This window comes from Equus przewalskii, chromosome 2, assembly GCF_037783145.1.
Source record: "Equus przewalskii isolate Varuska chromosome 2, EquPr2, whole genome shotgun sequence".
Classification (NCBI taxonomy): Eukaryota; Metazoa; Chordata; class Mammalia; order Perissodactyla; family Equidae; genus Equus; species Equus przewalskii.
Window position 1 is genome coordinate 89,234,709 of NC_091832.1, and position 22,075 is coordinate 89,256,783.

Here is a 22,075-nt window from a genome sequence, read left to right on the forward strand (position 1 = left end):
CACATGTCCTTAATAGATTATTGGATAATTAATTTTTGTGGTCTATTTATACAAAGAACACAATTCCTCAGTTAAAACAGATGAACTAAATCTATATGCATTATCATGGCTCCATCTCATAAACATAATGTTGAATTAAATTAGTAAATCACAATGGGTACAAAAGTGATACTATATTTGTAAATTTAAAACAGAAATTATATTGTTTGTTGATGCAAACATGAGTCAAGGTAAATATATGGGTAAGAAGAATATAGATCAATTTCAGGGCGATGGTAACCTCTGGGGAAAGAGGGAGGAAAAAGGGATGAGAGTAGCCTTAATTGTTTGTGATCTTTTATTGTTATTTAGATTAAGAAATCTGAACCAAATATGGCAAAATGCTAATGCTTGTTAAATTAATGTGGCAAATACTTGAGTTATTTTTTCTCTTCATTTATGAAATTTTCATGATCAAAAAGAGAACATTTTAACAAAAGCTTCCATGGTTAAAGAAATTTTGAATATCCTGGATTAATAAAAGCCTAGTCGTTTTCTTTGCTGCAAAATTTTTAAGTCGTTAATATGCTAATAGACATTGTGAATTGCCAAGAGGGTAATGTCTTAAGAAATGTTTTCCAAACTTATTTGACCATGGAAGCTCTTTATTTATTTATTTTTTTAAATAAAACATCTATTCACATCTCGTGGATATTTTGGGAAATACTGTTATACATCATAGCACTTAATTTTTCCTAATTGTTTCATGTAATTTAACTTGATTTTTCTGGTTATGTTTTCCATCTCCTTGATGTCAGGACCTAAGTCTTATTCCTTTTAACTAGGTATGTAATGGATGTCCAGGTAATGCTTTGAGGGCTTGCTTGATTTTTCTGAGACATTATCATGCAGATCATTATACTGATTATAGGTTTTTGGGGGGGAGGAAGTAGTAAAAATAATCCTTGCACACAACTTTACATGGAAATAAAAAGTGTAACTCAAGAACGAACGCAAAGATCAGCATAAGGATAACAGTATATTTTAGACAAACGGCATCTATTGATTCCAAAACATTGCCAGAATTAATTGCTGAAAACTTCTTTTCTTCATGTATTCACACATCTCATTCAACAGATACTATGAAATATCTGAAGAGAAATGATAGCTTCCTAATATATAAGATGTAAATACAACCCAATGCATAAGATTTCTCAGAATTGAATCATCAGCGATTTCTCAGAGTAAAATAACTGAACCCTTTTGAAATTATATTAAGCATAAATCCATTCACAATTTCTATTAAAGAATTAATTCATTAAAAAATTTGTAAATACTAGGTATATCTTAAATTCCTTGGTTCACAAGGGTATAATTTTGACAGAACAATAAATAAAATTAATAACACAACAAAAACTTGTTGACACAATTTATTTATTTTCCATTGCTCCACACCTAGGCACTTTCAGCCAACTTAATATCAGAAGTGAATGTTCCTAATTCCTACCCTTTTGATACCTTATAAAAGTATTAAATACAGGTGTTAAATGGAAATATCAAACAAATTTTTTAAATAGATCTGTAAGATCTAATTCTAAGAGTTAAGTTAACCCTTACCCATTTGAGGGTTTCAGAAAAGCACGTTGTGATTCTCATTTCATAACCATTACCCTTTATGCCATTTTATATTTGGTAAAATTCTGCTGCTGTTTATTTAAAGATAAAACATTTGTATTTCATTCTTTTTGAATTTTTCATTTTGCTATAATTCTTATGGCTTTAAAAAATTGTTTTATGGGCTTGCATAAAAGAAAATTTCTGCCCTTTGCAGAAACTAGCTTTGTATACAGTAAAATCTCATTGCAGTACAACTCAATACCTTTTTTATTATTTAGGTTAATTTAGAATTCTGATTTTCCTAAGAGAAATTCACATCAATACTAAGAAGGTAGTCTGTGTTTTCAGGCCTGTTATTATGTTGGAAGCTAACACTGAAAACAATTTTTAAGTGGGTTTACTAAAAAATTCTACAGGTACCCAAAAGTTTTTATAGATGTGATTTTTCATCTGTTTTGTTATGTTAGTCTTGGAGATATAGTGATATAAACAGTAAATGTGTATCTCCTCTAATTTTATTACACTTTAATATGGTCTGAAACGTTAAAGATAAACTGGCTTTATAAAGAGTAGGAGGCAGGTGAGGAAGAATGTTATATTATCTGCTTTGGGTGTTTCTGGTAATGTTAGTACTTTAACACTCTTTGTATAATGTCATCATGACTCATAGTAAAGTTACAATTAATAATGATTTGAAGTTTTTCTGCAGCGGAAGATACTCATGGTTGGTTTAAAGCACTGCTAGACCTTTGCAGTATTTCAGCCGGATGTCCCTCTTAACTGTCTAACTCACTTGTTTCACTATCAGCTGAAATAATATGACTCAATTCCGTCAGTTAACAGGAGTTAAAGGCAGGACATTAACTCACTATTTACAACTGTCTGGATGACAAAATGATATCACCATATTCCACTTATGCTGCTGTAAGACAATGGAATAATCTACTTTGCTACAAATATATTATGAAGATCAAACATGTGGTATTTAGTTTTGTAAACAATTTCTTGGATGAGGACATTTTTCAGATGGACCTTCATGGTTTGTGCAGTTGAAACTATGGACGTGTACATCTTAGAGCATTAATTCTCTAAAATTGTGTCATTATCACAGTGCACATGCCCTCCTGTTGCTCCTAGACATTCTGCCATATTTCTATATGGAAAGTTTGCTTGAAAAATGGGTGTATGTTTGTCAGGGTTGGGGGAAAGGACGTGTATACATATAAGGTACACCTTATCCAGAATAGAAAGCCAGAACAAAGACTATTTTAGTTATCTATGTAGCAGATTACTCCCCAAATCTTTATGGTTTATACTAGCAAACATTTAACATCTCACACAGTTTCTGTGGATCCAGAATTTAGGAGTAGCTTAGCTGAGTGATTCTGGCTTGGGATCTCTCATGAGGTTACAGCTAAGATATCAGTTGGAGCTGCATTCATCTGAAGGCTTGAATAGGGCGTGAAGATCTGCTTCCAAAATGGCTTAATGACATGACTGGCAGTTGGTGCTGGCTCTTGGCAGAAAGCCTCAGTTCCTCATCATGTGGACTATTCTATTCAGCTACTTGAGCATCCTCTTCACATTGCAACTGATTTCTCCCAGACTGAGTGATATGAGAACAAGGCAGAAGCCAAATGGCTTTTATGAACCAACCTTGGAAGTCATGCAGTATCATTTCTGCAATGTCTTGTTGGATGCGCAGGTTAACCCTGATCAATGGAGAAGAGCACACTGAATGTGTGAATACCAGAAGGTGAGGATCACTGGAGGAGACCCCCTAAGAGGCTGGCTACTGCAGGTGGGGAGGAAAAGAAATAGGATGTATACTTTGAAAGAACCACTGCATCTTGACTTTATTTCAGGAAAAGGAGGATCTCATTCACAAAATAATTTCTGACCAATTTCTGCAAAGTGAAATAGCACAAGATTTTACATTACTGTTTGTATGTATAAGTCACTTTTGTTCATGCCAATGATTCTGCAAGTCCGCTCATACAGATAGTTCTCATTTTAGAGTCGGGGAGGTCACACATCAAGATGGTGGCTAGAATCAGAGAAGTAAGATCCAGGATTTCTGTCTTTTAATCTTTGGTCATGCCATTGCTTCCTGCGAGTCCAGAATTACCCCAAGAGATTTCCCAAATGATTATTGCTGAAATAGGTCTGTGTATCGTCCATCCATCTCCAACCATTGTTCTATGAAACTGTAATTCAGAGACGTGTCTGTTTGTTGTGTCTGTTCCACTGGTAGCTGTACATGCTCATAGACTTTTAAGACCTTTGTGACACATTCTGATGATGAAACAATGAGGTTTGTAAGCAATGATAGTGAGTAATTTATCTCCACACACATTTAACTTTGCAGACATCAAGTCATGGTAACAGGAAATGCATCCTCTCACCAAGCCAGCTGAATTGTAGCTATAAAGCTAGTCTCAACATGGAAACCAGGAGTGGAACAGTGGAGAGTTATCAGCACTATTAAGGTGGATGAGGGGAGAGGAGCAGGTAGGTAGCCATATTTTTTTGAATTATGGCTCGGAGCGTTGTTCTTACCTCCCTTTCAATGAAAACAACCTCCATTGTCCCCCACAGGGTGGGCTGTTACAGTAAATGACAAGATCAACTTAGGATGTTTTAAAGAAGAGATGTTAAGGTCAGTTCAGATACTCACTGTCTTTGAGGCCAAGACATATTCGTAAGCATGCATTGTTTCTGATGAATGGCTAATTAGACAGAAGAGAAAACAAGGATGCACCTGGTGTCTTTCTGCACCATGGGATCACATTTCCTGGATATATTTTACTACCTGGTTCCGGGAAGCCAGCTATCTAGTATTGTCAGCTGCATAGCATCAGATATTTTTGCATTTAATTGGGCTAAGTGTCTGATTTATGGCACCTGAGTCAAGGATTTAGCAAGGTCATTCAGCTCAAACAGACCAACACCCAACGTGAATAGGTTTGTTCCTGCCCTGCTTCTTGGCACTTAGGATGCTTTAATAGACCCAATGACTATTATTCGAATGAAAATGCTGTTCTATTTGTGGACCTAAATTCCTGATCTCTTCCAAAAAACCAATAAAATTGAAAAATAATTTTCACAGAGGTTTGTAGTAGGCACTCTTTTTGGACAGCTGAAGAATTTATTTCCTGGGCCTGTTGTGCAGACGGTAGAAAGGGGGTATCCTGAGGGTTATGTTGCATTTTTTTTGGTCCAGTCATATGTAAACTAGATGGAGGAATTTATTCAGACTTCTGGAATGATGATTTGAGGGAAGTTTAATAAAAGGTCTATTTACAAAGATGTAGTCAGGGTTTAGGGAAAATAATGAATGTGATTCAGTGGCCCAGCAATTCTAACAGTAGAGAGCTATTGCTCTCTCTGTGTCTTCAGGAGCAGAGGAAGGGAGAGGTAGAGAGCCAGAGTGAAGAGAGTCATTTGACAGGAGCTGTAGTTTCAACAGAGGGATGCAGCTAACCAGTAGCGACCTTAGTGAGGGAACCAGGAAGATAAATACCCTGACCTTACACTCCCCTTGACCTCTACTCTCCAGCTAATGCCAAACCCAACTGGAAGCCCATTGATGCTGTCTACACAGGCCAGACCCCAGCACACATAGCAAGGTAGAAAAGTGTGGGGTGTGAATCTGGAGGGGCAGAAGGAAGATATCAAGCACAAAGCCCTACTTATAATTGGTAGAATTCAAATTGAAATATACACTCATTTTTCTAACTTCTCTAAAACTAAAAACTAAAGCATAGTATGGTGATCTCTGGAGCCTCATTCCCTAGGTTTGAATCCTAGCTCCAACACTGACCTCTGGCAGGTGACTCACTCTTTCTGGGCTTCATCTGTCAAAGAAGATAATTATGATGCTGAGCCCATAAGTTTGTCAAGAGGAACAAATGAACTGATGTATGTAAAGCATTTAGACCATGGCCTGGCACACAGCATTATTTATCTTTGCTGTTACTATTTCCTAAAGTCTCATACAGGATCCTGTAGTTGTGTTGCCCTTTTTTAGGACAAATAATGTACATTGAGTTAAATTGGATTCCTGTTGTTATTATTTTTTCCATATTCCTTTGGTGTTTCTCTGTACGTGGGATTCAATATCCAGGTTACAGTAATTGAATTGAGATCCTTAGGGCTCTCATATCCAACCAAAGGAGGCAGGAACATTTCCTTGAGTATCCTCACAACAGCCAGGGAGTGTGATGAATTTCTTTACTGCAGAAAACGACTGACTGGGTGATTTAAATTTGTGATGGAGAAGTTTAGTCGTCTGCTCCTGCTTCCTCCACTAAATCGATCCCTTTAGGAATTCCTTTAGGAAGCCTTTCAAATATGCTTATTGCACAGAATGGTAGAGACGAAAATGAATCTTTGACTTGGAACACTGCCTTTTCTTGAGATTTATTATCTAATTAAGCAATTTCCCAATAAAACAAGCATTTAAATGTTCACAAGAACCAAGAAACAGCAGTAATAATATTAAAAACTAGCATTTGTAAATCACACTACAGTTTACAAAGAGCCTTCACATTTACTGGCTCAGTGGTTTTCAAGGTTTTGTTTTAGTTTTGGAACCCTTTGAACATTCCATTCTTAGACACATATATATCACATGAAAATGAGCTCTCTGGTTCAAGCCCACCCAATCAGCCCTTTTTTCTCTACTCTGAGCTTAGTCCAATGGAGGAGTGCTGAGTTTCTGAGGAGGACAGTGTGAAAGTTACTTTATTAGTCTCTTTCTGAATTCCCCCCCTTCCTTGGGTGCAGGGCTCATTCATCCCATTGTCTTTTAGGATTCTGTTTCAAATGCAGAGTTCTAGGCATCGAGACAGTCTTCCATGAAAATATTTGTGTTAGTGTGGAGGAAGTCACCTAATGAGGGCTTGAGAAGAGAAGGAAACACTGAGGAGAACTGAGAGGACCCTTAGCATCTCTTTTTCATGTCCCACCATGATTGTGTTTGAAACTTGATGTGATCTTGGTCTATGACCACGAGTTAGTGGAGTTTGGGGTTTCAAGTTTTCCAAATCCCACATTATATAATTCATCCAAGTAAAAATTGGTTGATAGAGGGCTGGCCCCATGGTCAAGTGGTTATGTTCGTGTGCTCCGCTTCAGTGGCCCAGGGTTTGCTAGTTTGGATCCTGGGCGCAGACCTACACACTGCTCATCAAGCCATACTGTGATGGCACACCACATAGAAGAATTAGAATGACTTACAACTAGGATATATGACTATGTACTGGGGCTTTGGGGAGAAAAAAAAAAAGAGGAAGATTGGCAACAGGTGTTCGCTCAGGGCCAATCTTCCTCACCAAAAAAAATTGGTGGGCAGCCTTTCTTAGCAGACCATATGCAGTCTTCTGAGCAATAGAGTTTCAAGAGGACATTCAAGGAGTAATACAGCATAATGAAATTGTCTCCTTTTTACTGCTACTAAGATGTTTATACATAAACTATTTAAAATAATTTCAAGGTGTGTGTGTGTACATGAACATGTATGCTGTTTATCTCTCTACCTACTCTACCTATTTATTAAAGGCTTGTGTGTGTCAGGCTCTAAGCTGAGTTCTCTATATCATTTCTTTTAAAATTGACATTATTATTACTGTGATAAGGAAATTGTGGCTGCCTAAGTAGCTTAGGTAAGGTCTTACCATTAGAATCTGTCCATAGCCCATGCTCTTGACTGCAATACTAAACCACTTGTACAACAAGCTTGACACATTTCAGCTCCAAAATTGACAAGAACAGTAATAGCAACACAAATTTGAAATGTCAAAAATTGGGGTGAATTTATGGTAAAAATAAAGGAAAGCACAAATTTGAATCAGATTATATTATAAATTCTAACTACATCTTTGGTTAGAAATTTAGGCAGGAATTTTGTCATATCAGTTCTCTTGTGATTAGTGAGTTATGTAACAAAGGAATTGGCCTCTAAGTGGCTTCTGAGGAAAGGATGAATGAAGTTTGAGATCTGACCCAAGAGAAACCATATGAGGACCGGCAAGGAAGAGATATTTTCAAGGCTTGCTCACTCTTTACCTGTACCTTCATGAAGACCTAATAGAGGTAATTAAGAATTTCCAGGGGGCTGACCCGAGTGGAGTGAACAAGTTTGTGCACTCTGCTTCAGCAGCACAGGGTTTGGCCAGTCTGCATCCTGAGCGCAGACAAGGCACCGCTCATCTGGCCATGCTGAGGCAGCATCCCACATGCCACAACCAGAAGGACCTACAACTAGAATATACAACTTTGTACTGGGGGGCTTTGAGGAGAAGAAAAAGAAGAGAAGAAAAAGAAGGTTGGCCACAGAAGTTAGCTCAGGTGCCAATCTTAGGAAAATCAAGAGAATTTCCAGGAAGATAGCATAATTCCACTCTTCTTATATTTGCAGGTTCTTTAGAGTTTTGCATGGCTGATTCCTGCTTATCATTCAAATCTCAGATCAAACATTCTCTACTTGGAGATGGATATCTTCCCAATACACCCCCCCCCAACCAGCCCCCTCTCCGGAGTCAGAATCCCATGATTATTAAAATGAGAATCACTATCGGAAATTATCTTTTTGATTTGTTTATTTTTCATTGTCTGTTTCTTCCCACTAGAATATCAACTCCACAGGACAGGAATCTTTGTTCCTTTCTGTGTCTTCAGAATCTAGGTTAGTACCTGGTACATAGAAGAGAGTGTGTAAATATTTGCTCATTAAATTAATATTTTGACACCCTTGAAGTACTCTGTAATGTTAAGAATTTCAGCCATATACCATTTCAAATAAGGTTTATAAAGTGTTCTTAGTGAAATTGTAAAATTCTTAAAATATAATGTGAAGAAAATTAAAAAGCTGCATTCAGAATTTTACATTTGGTATGACTTTAACTGTTAAAGCTTGATAGAGAAAATTTGTAAAGATGTCAAATATTAAATATGGTTTCTGTGGTGGTAGGTTATGAGTAATTTTTTCTTGTACTTATATAATAGTATAATGAGCACAAATTACTTTTAAAATGAAATATAAAATAATCAAGAACTGAAAAAATTCTAAATAGATCAACAATGATTTCCAATGCCATAGTTTTTGCTTTCGGACGTATTTTTGGATTATATATTAGAGACTGCCTAGACAGTTGTGACCATAATAGGGATGATGAGGAGGAGGAGGACAATGAGAGACAGTAAGAAAGCAAGAAAGGAACAGAAAATGTGGGAGAAGTGGAGATAGGAGAATCATTTACCATTTTTTTTTCATAAACCTGCACAAGCTCAACTAGTAATGTTTGCATTATCAGTCTTTTCTTGATCTTTTAGAAGATGGGGTATAGAGAAAGGCATAGAATGTCAACCAAGTTGATCTGAAAATGTGTTATACGGACATTTGGCAATTCATTTGGAAACTGATATATTACTAATGTTTAACGATATCTTGGGTTTATGGTGGGTGAATAGATGGGATCAAAATCTTTGGCCTGGGCTATAGGTCAATGAGGGCAAGTGCTGTGTCTTCTCAATTACCTTGTATCCCCAGGGCCTAGCGTGGTGCCATTTACCTAAAAGGTGTTTAACTATTTTTTTAATAAGTTAATATACTAATCATAGTATTTTTTTACAAGGTTTAATATATGGAGCCAAAAGTTATTTCTTCTATTATATTATGATATCTTTATGCCAAATTTCATATTACTGTTCTGCTTTTGAGAAAAAATGTTGCCTAACCAGTGGCTGATTATTCTTTTTACCTAGAGTCAGTTGAATGGGTTAGCAATATTTGCCTTCATATTTTAGAGTCTTTTAAATGGCTATGTCAAGTCAAATTGCATCAACTTAAATATACCTGTATAGAAATGATCTCAGTGTTTTGTTGGGGTATTATAAGAAAAAGTACAAAAATTTGAAAATCTACTTCAGTAGTGGCATTAAACCTCATTTTAAATGTTACAGTTGGGAGATGGAGAAGTAATTCTTTCTTCTACTCTAACCAATTATATTTTCAATTATGAAAATATATCCAAAGATTCCTTTTAACTCTATGCTATAGTGGCAATTGTTACAGAACATTCCATTTCTATAAAGCCTTGGTTCTCAATTTGGACTGTATATTGAAATCACGAAGGCAGCATAAAAAAATACTGATGCTTGGTTCCCAGCCTACATATTCAGGTTTAATTGATCTGGGGGCAGTCTGGGCATTTGAGTTTGTAAAAGCTCCAGAGGTGATTCTAATGTGCAACCAAGATTGAGAGCCACTGATTTAACTATTAACACACTTATCTACTTAACCTATGGTATTGTTTTCCAGAGAAACTACCATGCTGACATTTGTTAGCTCAGGATCTATAACTGGTACTAACTGATTGGCAGAATAAAGCCCTTCCAAATAATGTCTATAGAGGATTTCTAGATGATAGAAATTTTCCCTTGTGCATGGAGTGTCAAACAGATCATTTGCCTTCATATTAAGGTTATTGTAAAGAGTAATTCTGTGGCTTTGCCACTCTTAATAATTCTTCTTTTTTTTAAGTTCCTCTTAGCATTATGCACTGATCTGCACCTCACTGAGGTTACACTTAATGTTCCTCTTTTCAAAAGTACATCAGAGAGGACTAGCACTTTGAAGATTTTACTCTTTGACTCAAACTTTTAGGATAAAATTGAAAAGTGAATTTATGAGAAAGTTAAAGCAGGAATAGCATATTGAACTAACCCAAATGTATCCTCTGGAACTCAAAAGAGGGAAGAAATTTGAAATTTTTAATACAACTCTGCTTTATATAGGAATAGAAAATGAAGCAAGATATCCTTCACTTCCTAGGATCTCAGAAACCCAAGTCAGGTTTATTTTGAAACTGACAAGTCTATCTGAAGGAAAAATTAGTTTAGAAAATTCTGAGGAAAGATATCCATTGTTTTTTGAACTTCCTTTCCTTTAGTTGGTGGTTTAAAAACATTCTTTATATATTGATTTAGTAGTGAATTATTGAGGGGAGACTTAAGGGGTTTCATGCTTTTACTTCTCATATACTAATGCATTTTTAAACTTAAAATAATAGCCTTTGAGGAAACACAGATCGTCCTTAGCATACTGCCAAAGAAGGCATAAGCAAATATAAATAATAGAAGCCCTAAATGTGGGACAAAAAAAATAAGCCATAATATCTAAGGTCTGTTACTCCTGTGTAGTTGGTGAGAATGCACCAGAGCCTTACATTATAAAATCAGCCAAATTCATTTACATCTGAACTACATAGAACCATTTTAAGCCAGTTTGTCCTGATATAGGTTTTCTGACTGTGTGAAAAATGGGAAGAGGGTAGGTGTTTAATTTTTTTTATTGTGTGTTTCCAAATAGAATGAGATCAATGTGTCACAAGTGAATTAAATGAATAATTATTCTTTATTATTGCCACAATAACTGCTTTTTGAGTAAATGAAAAAGAAATCAGGTAACCTGTTTAAGTTAACTTGCTAGCTACTAAGAGAGCATCTACAAATTTAGTAATTCCTCCAAGGGGGCTCTGGGCTAACTGAAGAGCTGTTCCTTTGTCAATGAGTCAGTGATAGGTAGTGACAATCTGTACTGGGTTAATCATGTTATGACTGTATACATAAATTGACTGAGATGAACCTCTAAAGGAGATAATGGCAGAGTGGCAGTTCATTAGCCTATATAGACTAATTAAACAGCTAATTAGATTCTTACTAAGAAATACCTTCATGTGATTATGAGTCCAAAGCGACTCAGTCAGTCCACAAATTGGATTATCTAGATCTTAAATTCTCATAAAAAATAATGGTGTTTGAAGAGTTAGTTTGGTCTCAAAATATTAAATGATAAGCTTAGGACTAAATTAGGTGTCATTTGTTTCCTCAATTCTTTATTAAGTTGTCAATTCTGGAATCTCTATTTTCCTTTCTTATTGCAGTTTTAAAATTATCTCCATATACTGTGAACTTACTATAAATCAGACATCAGGCTAAGGCGTGAACTTGCATCATATTGTTGAATCTTTATATTGGTACTAGGAGGCAGGGGTCATTATTCTTCTCTTATACCTATGAGAGAACTGAGCCTAAGAGTTAAATAACACACTGCCACAGTTAGGAAGTGTTGGAACCTGTACACCATGAGCAAGTGGACCATGTTCTATATAAATGCAAAATATGGACTTATTTGGTATTAACTTAATAATTCAACATCTTATAAACTTTATTGGTTCTACTCACGTTTGTCAATAATATTCTCTTCAAGAGCTATTTATAGTTGTTTCTCAGTTGCTTGCTTTTGTTGTGTTCAGAAACTATAATCTGAGGGCCGGCTTGGTGGCCCAGTGGTTAAGTTCGCGTGCTCCACTTCAGCAGCCCAGGGTTTCTCCAGTTCGGATCCTGGGCGCAGACATGGTTCTGCTCATCAAGCCATGCTGAGGCGGCATCCCACATACCACAACCAGGTGCATTCACAACTATAATATACAACTATGTACTTGGGGGCTTTGGGGAGAAGAAGAAGAAGAAGGAAAAAAGAAGATTGGCAACAGATGTTAGCTCAGGTACCAATCTTAAAAGAAAAAAACTATATTCTAACCTGATGCGGGCTCGGCGAGCCAAAGAATCGAAGAGGATTTCTTGGACTCTCAAGGTCTGGTAGTAGTGCTCCTTTATTCAGGGAATAGCATGGGGACAAGACCCATGGGCAGTGAAGGGCTGCAATGTGTTGTGGGTTAGAGCTAAATTTATAAGGCATGGATACGTGACTTATTTTTACTAGACAAAGGAAAGATGACGTAAATGGTATCAGTGCAGATGGGGTCTGGTTATTGTGTGGTCGTATAACTTTAGATATAAATTGGGTTATATAGATCAGCATGTAGGCCAGGACAACTTGGCCTTCTCTCCCTGGGGAAGCCTTGATCCTCATCATAACCTGTACTCATGCAGGCCTTTTGGCACAACCTAATTTCTTGGACTGGGCTAAGACCTAGGAAAGAGTGCTCTTAGGATCCTGTTTCTAGCGGGATTTCTCAACCATGCATTATTTATATTTGCACTAAATTATTTTTTGTTGTGAGGGCTTTCCTGTGCATTGTAAAATGTTCAGCAACACCCCTGACCTCTACCCACTAGATGTCAATAGCAAACCTCTTCCTTCACCCCCTCTCCCTAGCTGTGACAAACAAGAATGTCTCTAGACTTTATCAAATAGCCCCTGTGGGCAAAATTGCACTTGGTTGAGAAAACACTGGTTTATAGTGTCGAGAAATTTTATTGAACAATTTTTTTACTAATCACAACTATTACCATCACTGTGGTTGGTAAAGTTCATGGTTATGGTTGAAGTTCTATACAGTGGTTGCCAAAGAAAAATTGCATTGGGCTGAGTTAAACAGGCGAGGAAGACTTTAATCAAGACTATTGTAATAGGGAAGAGAGATTGAATTCAACTCCACGGAAACAAAAGGCAGAAGAGTTTTTAAGCATGGTGGTGAGCTAGTGGAAAAGTACTGGGGGACATTGGAGGAGAGGTTTGTCCACGTGCAATGTGCTTAGGCCACTGTGTTTGCTAGTTAGCTAGTTTGCTAGTTATGGAAGTTAGGTCCTACCTTCCCCCAGAGGCTGGGAGATAAAGGGGCTGTCTTTCTTAAAGATTACGTTTCAAAAGGATGACCACCAGGTCCTTGAGAAAGACATTCCTGGGTTGTAAAACTGGCAAGAGGCTGGGAGAAGATTTACATATCAAGGGGGTAGAAAAATAATTTACAATTGCAAGTTTTCTAAAGTAAATGCTCTATGAAAAAAGAGGCCAGGGTCTATAGTCAGAAAGAAACCTGTCTGAAGTTTATCCAAGCTCAGAGGACTGTTAAGACCATCTTGGTGATGGTTTTTGCTAAGGCTTGAATACTCAGGGTGAATCTAAGACATGCCATTATTAAGTCAGTGGTTGGGTTGGGATTTATGCAACTATCACACACTCTCAGTTAAGGCCATCTGTGGAAAGATCTGGTGTTGGTGCCATGTCTGCTTTACTGCCCTCAGCCTATGACTACCTCAGTTTCCATATCTTCATCTTGTGGAGTTGGCTAATCACAACCACAGTTCTGTCAGCTCTCAGTGTATGCTGCCAGTGCTCTCAGAAATGAAGATCATATGCTTTCCAAACTGAGATCCATTTTAACTGTTATAAACATAGGGTAAAAGAACAGGCCAAGTGCTGTCTTCTTTGTCTTTCATTCCCAAAGCCTGACACATAGTAGGAGCCTAATAGTTGTTTGGTTCATGCTTGGGTGACCCCTGGGTTTCTATTTTGATGGGTATTCAGCTGTGTCAGAGTTATCTTGACTCTTACCTGCGAAGTCCACGGGAGAGCAGAAACAGTGTTCTGCTCCCTGGGGGAAGTTTTCTGGATTTATACCATAGAGGTATTGGAGCACAAGGTCCTAGATTTTGTGACTGATTTCAGTTATCAATTTGTTCCACAGCAATTTAATCAGCTAGTACTGAACATTTAGCATGAGAAAGATATTGTGCTAAGCACTGGGAATAAAAAGACCAGTTAAGATACCATACTGCTCCTGAAGGAGCTCACTGTTTCAGAGGAGTCTAGCTATACTCTTGGCCACAATACTGTATGACTGATGGAGCATAAGGCTATGAGAGCACAGAATAAAAGATTGATTTATCCGGAGACATTATGGAAAGACGTTATGGGAACAGGGTCATGGAAAGCGAGACGAGAATGCTGGGCAGAATTTCAAGAGAGCAATGTACGTGAACATCAGCCAAAGCAGAGGGGAGAACGAATAGTTTCTTTATGTCATCAGTCGATAAGGGATAATCATGAAATGGCCTTATTCTTTCTCCCACCACTGCCCTCCAACAGTTTGTTGGATTTCCCTTCTCTGTCCCTGGAGAATATCTCAGAAGTATTCAAGATCTTTCCAGAAATAATATTAGAATAGTCATTAGATATTAGAACTGTCATTTTTTGATATTAAATGTATAGTTCAGTCACATATCACAACTTTCACCTCTACTCCAATTTAAGGCATCTCCCCTCTTTCCAGCTCAGTCCTGACACAAAAATTTCCCAGATAAACAGTGGGGAAGGAGGGGGTGGGTTGGTGTTACGTATTTTTTCATTCTTCCTCCATTTTGCTCTTATACTAATTTTTCTGCAGGGTCCTCCAGGGTTGGGATGGGAATAGGAAATAGAAGTAAAAGAACAGATCTGTCTGTCTGGTACTCTTATAATCTGGCACTGTGCCCTGTATTTCACATGCCTGATAGCTATCGCTTTCTGTAATATGAGGCATCTTGAACATAGTCTGCAAGTGAGGAGGTCTGGAAAAGCTATACCCTCTCCTCTTCTAGCCTATCAAGTTTTCTAAAAAGCCCCATTACCTAATCAACTTTATATAGACTGGTGATAGTGACAAAGAAAGGAGGTAAGGACATATTTAGATTTATCTCAGCAAGTCTGGGTAGGAGTGTCTGGCACCTCTCTTTAGAATGTGTGAAAATTTATCACCTGCTATCCTCAATTTTAGGACCTGGGCCAAGACTCTAAGGCAACTGAAACCTCCCATTATATATCTTGCTACATTTAAATTTGTAGAATATTTACTGTTTATAGAACACTTATATACAATGATGACAACCAGCTGTATTAGAACAAGCCTGGAGTTCTGAACTAGACATATCTAACATCAAAAAAATTTGATACTCCTTTAAACTCTTGGAATATTACTTCCTTTATTTGCAAAATGAGGGAAGTAGAATGTACTTTTCAGTATTACTGCATATAGCATGGCGCCTGACATGCAGTAGGTTATCGAAAAACATGAGCCAGCATCTTCACTATTTGATCCTAATAGCAACTCTTTAAGTAGGTTATTGCAGGAATTGTTTGAGAAATAAATAGAATGTCTGGGCATAGGAGAATCATTGTACTTAGATGAAGGACCGATTCTGAGGATCTTGAATGCCGTGTTAAGAAGTTATAACTTTCTGTACTACCCAATCAAAATCTAGGAGGGAGAATTTAAAATATAGCAGCATGGGGACTGGCCCCGTGGCGGAGTGGTTAAGTTTGCACGCTCTGCTTCGGTGGCCCAGGGTTTCGCCGGTTCGAGTCCTGGGTGCGGACATGGCACCGCTCATCAGGCCATGCTGAGGCGGCATCCCACATGCCACAACTAAAAGGACCCACAATTAAAAATACACAACTATGTACCTGGGGAGCTTTGGGAGAAAAAGGAAGAATAAAAAAATCTTAAAATATAGCAGCATGATTCCTTACACTTACACTTGAACCTCAAAATCATCTTGCTGTCCATCTCTCCTCCTTTTCTCTAACCAGGACCTAACACTGGTCAATTCACAGTGACTATAATATGAGTGATAATATTAACAGCCAGTATTTATTGACTACTTAATATGTACCAGGCACTGGGCTAAGCAGTTTAATTATATTGTTGCATTTTATTCTCACAACCTTATTTCATGGATGAGGGAATTTTGAGTTTGGAAAAGTGAACAATACAATGGACCGCTCACCTCCTGTTAGTGACAGGGCTGGAACATTAACTCCAGCTGTCCAGCATCAAATCCTACAGGCCCGCTGTGTCCCTGTCATTTCCTACACGTCCCCATTTCCCAAACACCCTGGTCACTGAGGAAAGAGCTTTAAAGACAGAAGAGCGATCACCATTTGTAATTTTTAAAAATTATATTTACATGTATAATTGGGCATATTTGTATAATTTTCAATTTTTTAATAGTCTTTTTTCTATTCCTTTGTTTTTTTTGACTGATTTTACCCTGTTCTCCATCTTCAAAACAAATTGCCATTCTAATCACATCCACAAGCAGGATAATTCTTGCTGATGTCTTAATATTTATCCTTCCATGTTTCCATTTTATATGATATTATAATGATATAAATATATAATCATATATTTGTGTATGATTTATACATATATACATACGTATTCTAAGTATATATATAAATATATATGTATTACATATATACGTAATACATAAATATATGCATATTACATATATCTATATGTAATCATGTATTTCTGTGATATAAATATTGCAATCATACGTATATTTGTAATCACTTCTATTGCAGATAGTTATGTTTTACACTTTTTTCTGTATCTTCCTTTCTGATTCAACAATACTGTATGGTGTAGGGGAGGAAAAAAATTTTCCTCTGCTCATTTTAGGTTCATTGGCTGGGTTCTTCTAAATTAGGTTGACGCTAAAAAAACAGATTAACAAGAGAAAAATGAACACTTGATTAACATGTGCAGTGCACTTCATGCTGGAGAAACCTCAGTCATGAGTAACTTAGAGGGGTTATTAGAATTTGGGTTTATGTAGCATTTTAGCAAAGACCAATAATTTCGTAGGGAAGTAACAAGACAAAGGAAAAGGAGTTTGAGCTTCTAAAGGCAGCACATTGAGGGAAAGCAAATATATGGGAAACTAATGGCAGATAAGGCTAATTAGTAAGGTTGTTTGTGTAGACTTTCTCAATGCTATCTCATCCCCAGTGATAAAGGTATTATCCCCTTCCTGGTATGGGAAGTGGGGAGGGAGGCACCTTCACAAGAGGAGTGTATGTTCTGCTTTCAGGTTGATGGGAGAAGGCAGAGAACTTTTCTTCTATCTGCTTCCTCTCACTGGTCTTCAGCTAAAAACAATCCTTATGCCAAAATGGCATATCCTTCAATGGAAATACTTCCGGGTCAACTGGTAAATCTCTAATTTACTCTCTTCAGTGGCTGAATAATATTCCATTGTGTGATATATCATCATTCATTCAGCCATTTCCCTGTAGGCATTTGCTTAACAAGGTTCTGTTTTTGTGTGTGTGTGTTTATTTTTGGTCAAAATGAACAAAAGAGCAATAATCATCCTGTACATAAGTGTTAATGAACATGCTATGGAACATAGTCCCAAGAGTTGGAAAAGTAAATGTATTTATAATTCTAATAGATGTAGCTATATTGCTTTCCAAAAAGGCTGTAAGATTTCACACATCCAGAAATGTATTGGAGTGACTTTTTCTCCTACATCCCTCCATTATTTGGTGTTACAGCTCTTTTTAATTTTTGGAAGCCTGATAGGTGTAAAGTGATATTTCATTGTGCTTATAATACTTTTAATAATTTTGTATATTTTAGATAATCAACCCTTGGTCTACCATTTGATTGGCAAATATATTTTTTCCAACTTTATCATCTGTCTATTGACTTGTTTGCCTCGGAAAATATTCATGTAATCAGATATATATAATTTGTTTGATTCCAATTTTGTCTAGATTTTGTCCCTTGACCATAGTTGCTATATCCTAATGTTTTGGTTTTTTTATGATTGTCTATGATTAATCCAGGAATTTGTATTTTTCATATAGTATAAAATGGAGATAAATCATTGTGTGTTTTTAGGTAGCTAATTGTACCGATATATTTATTTAACAATCTACTCTTTTTCTACTAATTTATATATAGTGAGATCCATTTTTAGGCTCTCTCTTATTCCATTGATCTGTTTATCTCTATATCATTACATATTGATTTCGTAATCGTACAGTGGCTTTCTCATAAGTTCTTAAGTACTTCCTCATTGTTCTTCTAGCACATTATTTTATTGGATGTTGTTGGACACATATTTCTCCTGTAAATCTCAAATTGTTTTATCTAATTCTATTTAAAGTCCTGTTGGGACTCTATTTGTAATTCCATTAAATATATGCCTTAATTTTGGGGAAATTGTCATTTTTATTATATTATCTCTTCCCATCTAAAGACCTTTCTTTTTGGTTCAGATCTTTAATAACTTTCAATACAATTATACGTTTTTCTTCATATATCATATGTCTCATGCCATTTTTATTAAATTGCTCTGTATTTTGTAATGTTTGTAAGTATTATAAATGGTAATTTTTTTCATTTCATTTTGAAGTTTATTGTTGCTAGAGAAGATAAAGGCTAGAGGCTATTTTTTGTATATTGTTTCAAAATACCCTGCTCTACTCTTCCATTATCATTAACAATGACCTTCACTTTCCCGGCTCTCATAATCAGGTGCATATGACCCAATTACTTCAGCTCCCTCACCACCCTTTCTTTGACTCGTCTGCCATCATCTTGAAATTTATGATCTAGTTGTTTGGTTATAGTATTTTTCAAGTGCTTTCTTCATATTCAGTATAAGAGTGATACTCTCTATGTTATTACCTGTTCTTTAATACCGTTCTTTTGCCCTAATGGGTGATGGCTATCTTGGCCAGTGAAACGATTCTAATGTTGACAGGCTTGTTTTTCAATTAGGTCTAAATTTTACTCCACTGTCTTATAGTTTCCAGGGCTTCCTATGAGAACTCTCGTACCAATCTGGTTCTCTTTTTCTCTTAAGTAACTTTTTCTTTATGTTTTTAAGCTCATACATTGTTTTCTTTGTTTTCACACTTCTGAAATTTTAATTACACAGGTCTAACAATATGTTTTTTCTTATTAATGAAGTCTGGAACTTGATGAGCCATTTCAAATGCACATTTACATTATTCTTCACCTTAGAAAAACTCTCTTCTACTTTGGTTCAGTTATCATTTTGCCTTCATCTATTCTTTTTCTCTTTTTGAAATTTCTATTATGTAATATTATCAAGACCTAATATCTTTGCATCTAATCTCTGAATCTCTTACGTTTTCCCTCATATTTTCCACCTCAAGATGTTTTTTGCTCCAGATTTTGTAACGTAACTCTTGATCTTTCAGACCATGATTTTGGTTCCTGGTAGTGATAGTCCACTCCTTCATTTCATTTAACAAAATCTTTGGTTTAGAAGTTAAAGCTTATCAGCTCTGCATGTGTGTGTGCGTGCATGTGAGTTGAACTAAATTTTACTCAAATATCTATTCCTTTTCTCCAGAAATTCTATTTCTCTGGGCAGATTTTCTGATTGCTCTAATTTTCCTCTCATCTCTGGCTGCCAATCCCCTAAAATGAGTTGTAAGTTTTCTTTGTTAATTCATTGTGGCTTAGGTCTTGTTATTGGGATATTCCACAGAGTGTGGAAGGCACTGTTGTTTCTATCTCTGTGTGTCTGTGACATAGGAGCCAACAGCTATCAGTCCCCTGATGAGCTATTGACCTCAGCAGACAGATTGGTCAATGGGATTAGGCCATCTATGTTTACTACTTGGTGCTTAATCGAAGTTAGGCTCTTACCCTCTTATAGAGTCAAGGAGATGGGAGCACTATACATATTTTTTTATAGTAGAAAAAAACCAAAAATATAACATGAGATCATTAAATCTGCCCTCTTAACAAAATTTTAAGTGTATGGTACAGTATTGTTATCTTTAAGTACAATATTGTACAGCAAATCTCTAGAACTTTTTTTATCTTGCATAACTGAAACTTTAAACCCATTGAAGAATAACTCCCCATCTTCGCCTCTCCCCAGCCTCTGGCAAGATTCTATGATGAATCATGAAACCTCATGATTCTATGAGTTTGACCTCCTATGAGTGGAATCATGCAGTATTTGTTCTTCTGTGATTGGCTTATTTCATTTAACTTAATGTCCTCAAGGTTCATCCATGTTGTCACATACAACATGACATCTTTCTTTGTGAAGGATGTCGAAGAGTTATTTGAACACTCAGGTTCATTGCAGCACTATTAACCATAGCCAAGATGTGGAGGTAACCTGAATGTCCATCCATGGGTAAATGGATAAAGAAAATGTGGTTTATACAAACAATGGGATATTATTTAGTTTTAAAAAAGAAGGCACTATTTTTTTAAAGACTTTTTGGGTTTTTAGGGCAGTTTTAGATTCACAACGTAATTGAGAGGAAGGGATGGAGATTTCCCATGCACCATCTACTTCCACACATACATAACCATCCCCATTATCAACAGCAATCACCAGAATGATACATTTGTTACCAAGGATAAACCTACATTGACACATCATAATTACCCAAAATCCATAGTTTACCTTAGGATACACTCTTGATATTATACGTTCTGTGAGTTTGGACAAATGAATCATGACACATATTCGTCATTATAGTATTATACAGAATAGTTTCACTGTCCTAAAAATCTTCTGAGCTCTGCCTTTTCATCTCTTGCTCCCCCTGCCCCCACCTCCATTGTCAACTACTAAAGTTTTTATTGTCTTGATAGTTTTGCCTTTTCCAGAATGTCATATAGTTGGAATCATACAATATGCAGCCTTTCCATATTGGCTTCTTTCACTTAGTAACATGCTTTTAAAACTTTTCATGAGCTGATAGCTCATCTCTTTCTTTCTTTTTTTCTTGGTGAGAAAGATTGGCTTTGAGCTAACATCTCTTGCCAATTTTCCTCTATTTGCTTGAGGAAGATTGTCACTGAGCTAACATCTGTACCAATCTCCCTCTATTTTGTATGTGGGATGCCTCCACAGCATGGTTTGATGAGTGATGTGTAGGTCTGTGCCTGGGATCCGAACCCCCAGGCTGCAGAAGAGTGTGCAAACTTAACCACTATGCCACCAGGCGAGCCCCAGCTCATTCCTTTTCAACACTGAGTAATATTCTATTGTCTGGATGTACCTTAGTTTATCCACTCACCTGGTGAATGACATTTTGATTGCTTCCAAGTTTTGGCAATTATGAATAAAGATGCTATAAACATTTGTGTACAGATTTTTTTGTGGACATAGGTTTTCAACTCCTTTGGATAAATACCAAGGAATGATGTTGTTGCTGGATCATACAGTAAGATTATGTTTAGTTTTGTTAAGAAACTGCCAAACTGTCTTCTAAAGTAATTGACTATTTTGCATTCCCACCAGCAATGTCTGACAGTTCCTGTTGCTCCATATTCTTGCCAGCATTTGGTGTTGTCAGCGTTCCAGATTTTGACCATTCTAATAGGTGTGCAGTGATATCTCATTGTTGTTTTAATTTCCATTGAATCTGTACATCAAGTTGGGAAGAACTGACATCTTGACAATATTGAATCTTCATATCCATGAACATGGAATGTCTCTCCCTTTATTTAGTTCTTCTTTGAGTTTATTCATCAGAATTTTATAGTTTTCCTCATATAGATCTTGTACTTATTTTGTTAGATTTATATCTAATATTTTATTTTTTTGGTGGTAATATAAACAGTATTGCATTTTTCATGTCAAATTCCACTTGTGCATTTTTGGTATATAAGAAAGAATTTGGCTTTTATTACAGTATTAACTTCATATCCTGCAACCTTGCTATAATCACTTATTAGTTCCAAGAGTTTTTTGGTCATTTTTTTCAGATTTTCTGCATAGAGGATCATGTCATCTGCAAACAAAGACAGTTTTATGCCTTCCTTTCCAGTCTGTGTATATTTTGCTTCCATTTCTTGCCTCACTGTATTACCAAGGACTTCTCGTACCATATTAA

At 36.5% G+C, this 22,075-nt stretch overlaps 1 protein-coding gene across 21 annotated transcripts in view; it reads left to right on the forward strand.

Moving 5' to 3' along the window:
- Positions 1–22,075, forward strand: part of INPP4B (inositol polyphosphate-4-phosphatase type II B) — a 747,875-nt gene that overhangs the window by 309,800 nt on the left and 416,000 nt on the right. Inside the window, exons 1-2 of one of the 21 annotated variants that reach the window (XM_070608978.1) lie at positions 3,947–4,107; positions 8,229–8,284. The exons of 18 other annotated variants lie outside the window; for them this stretch is intronic. The gene's annotated coding sequence lies outside the window, so the exon portion shown is untranslated. Of the gene's footprint in view, positions 1–3,944; positions 4,108–8,228; positions 8,285–22,075 lie in introns of those variants that run through there. 2 more of the 21 variants (XM_070608977.1, XM_070608966.1) reach the window with 2 other exon arrangements.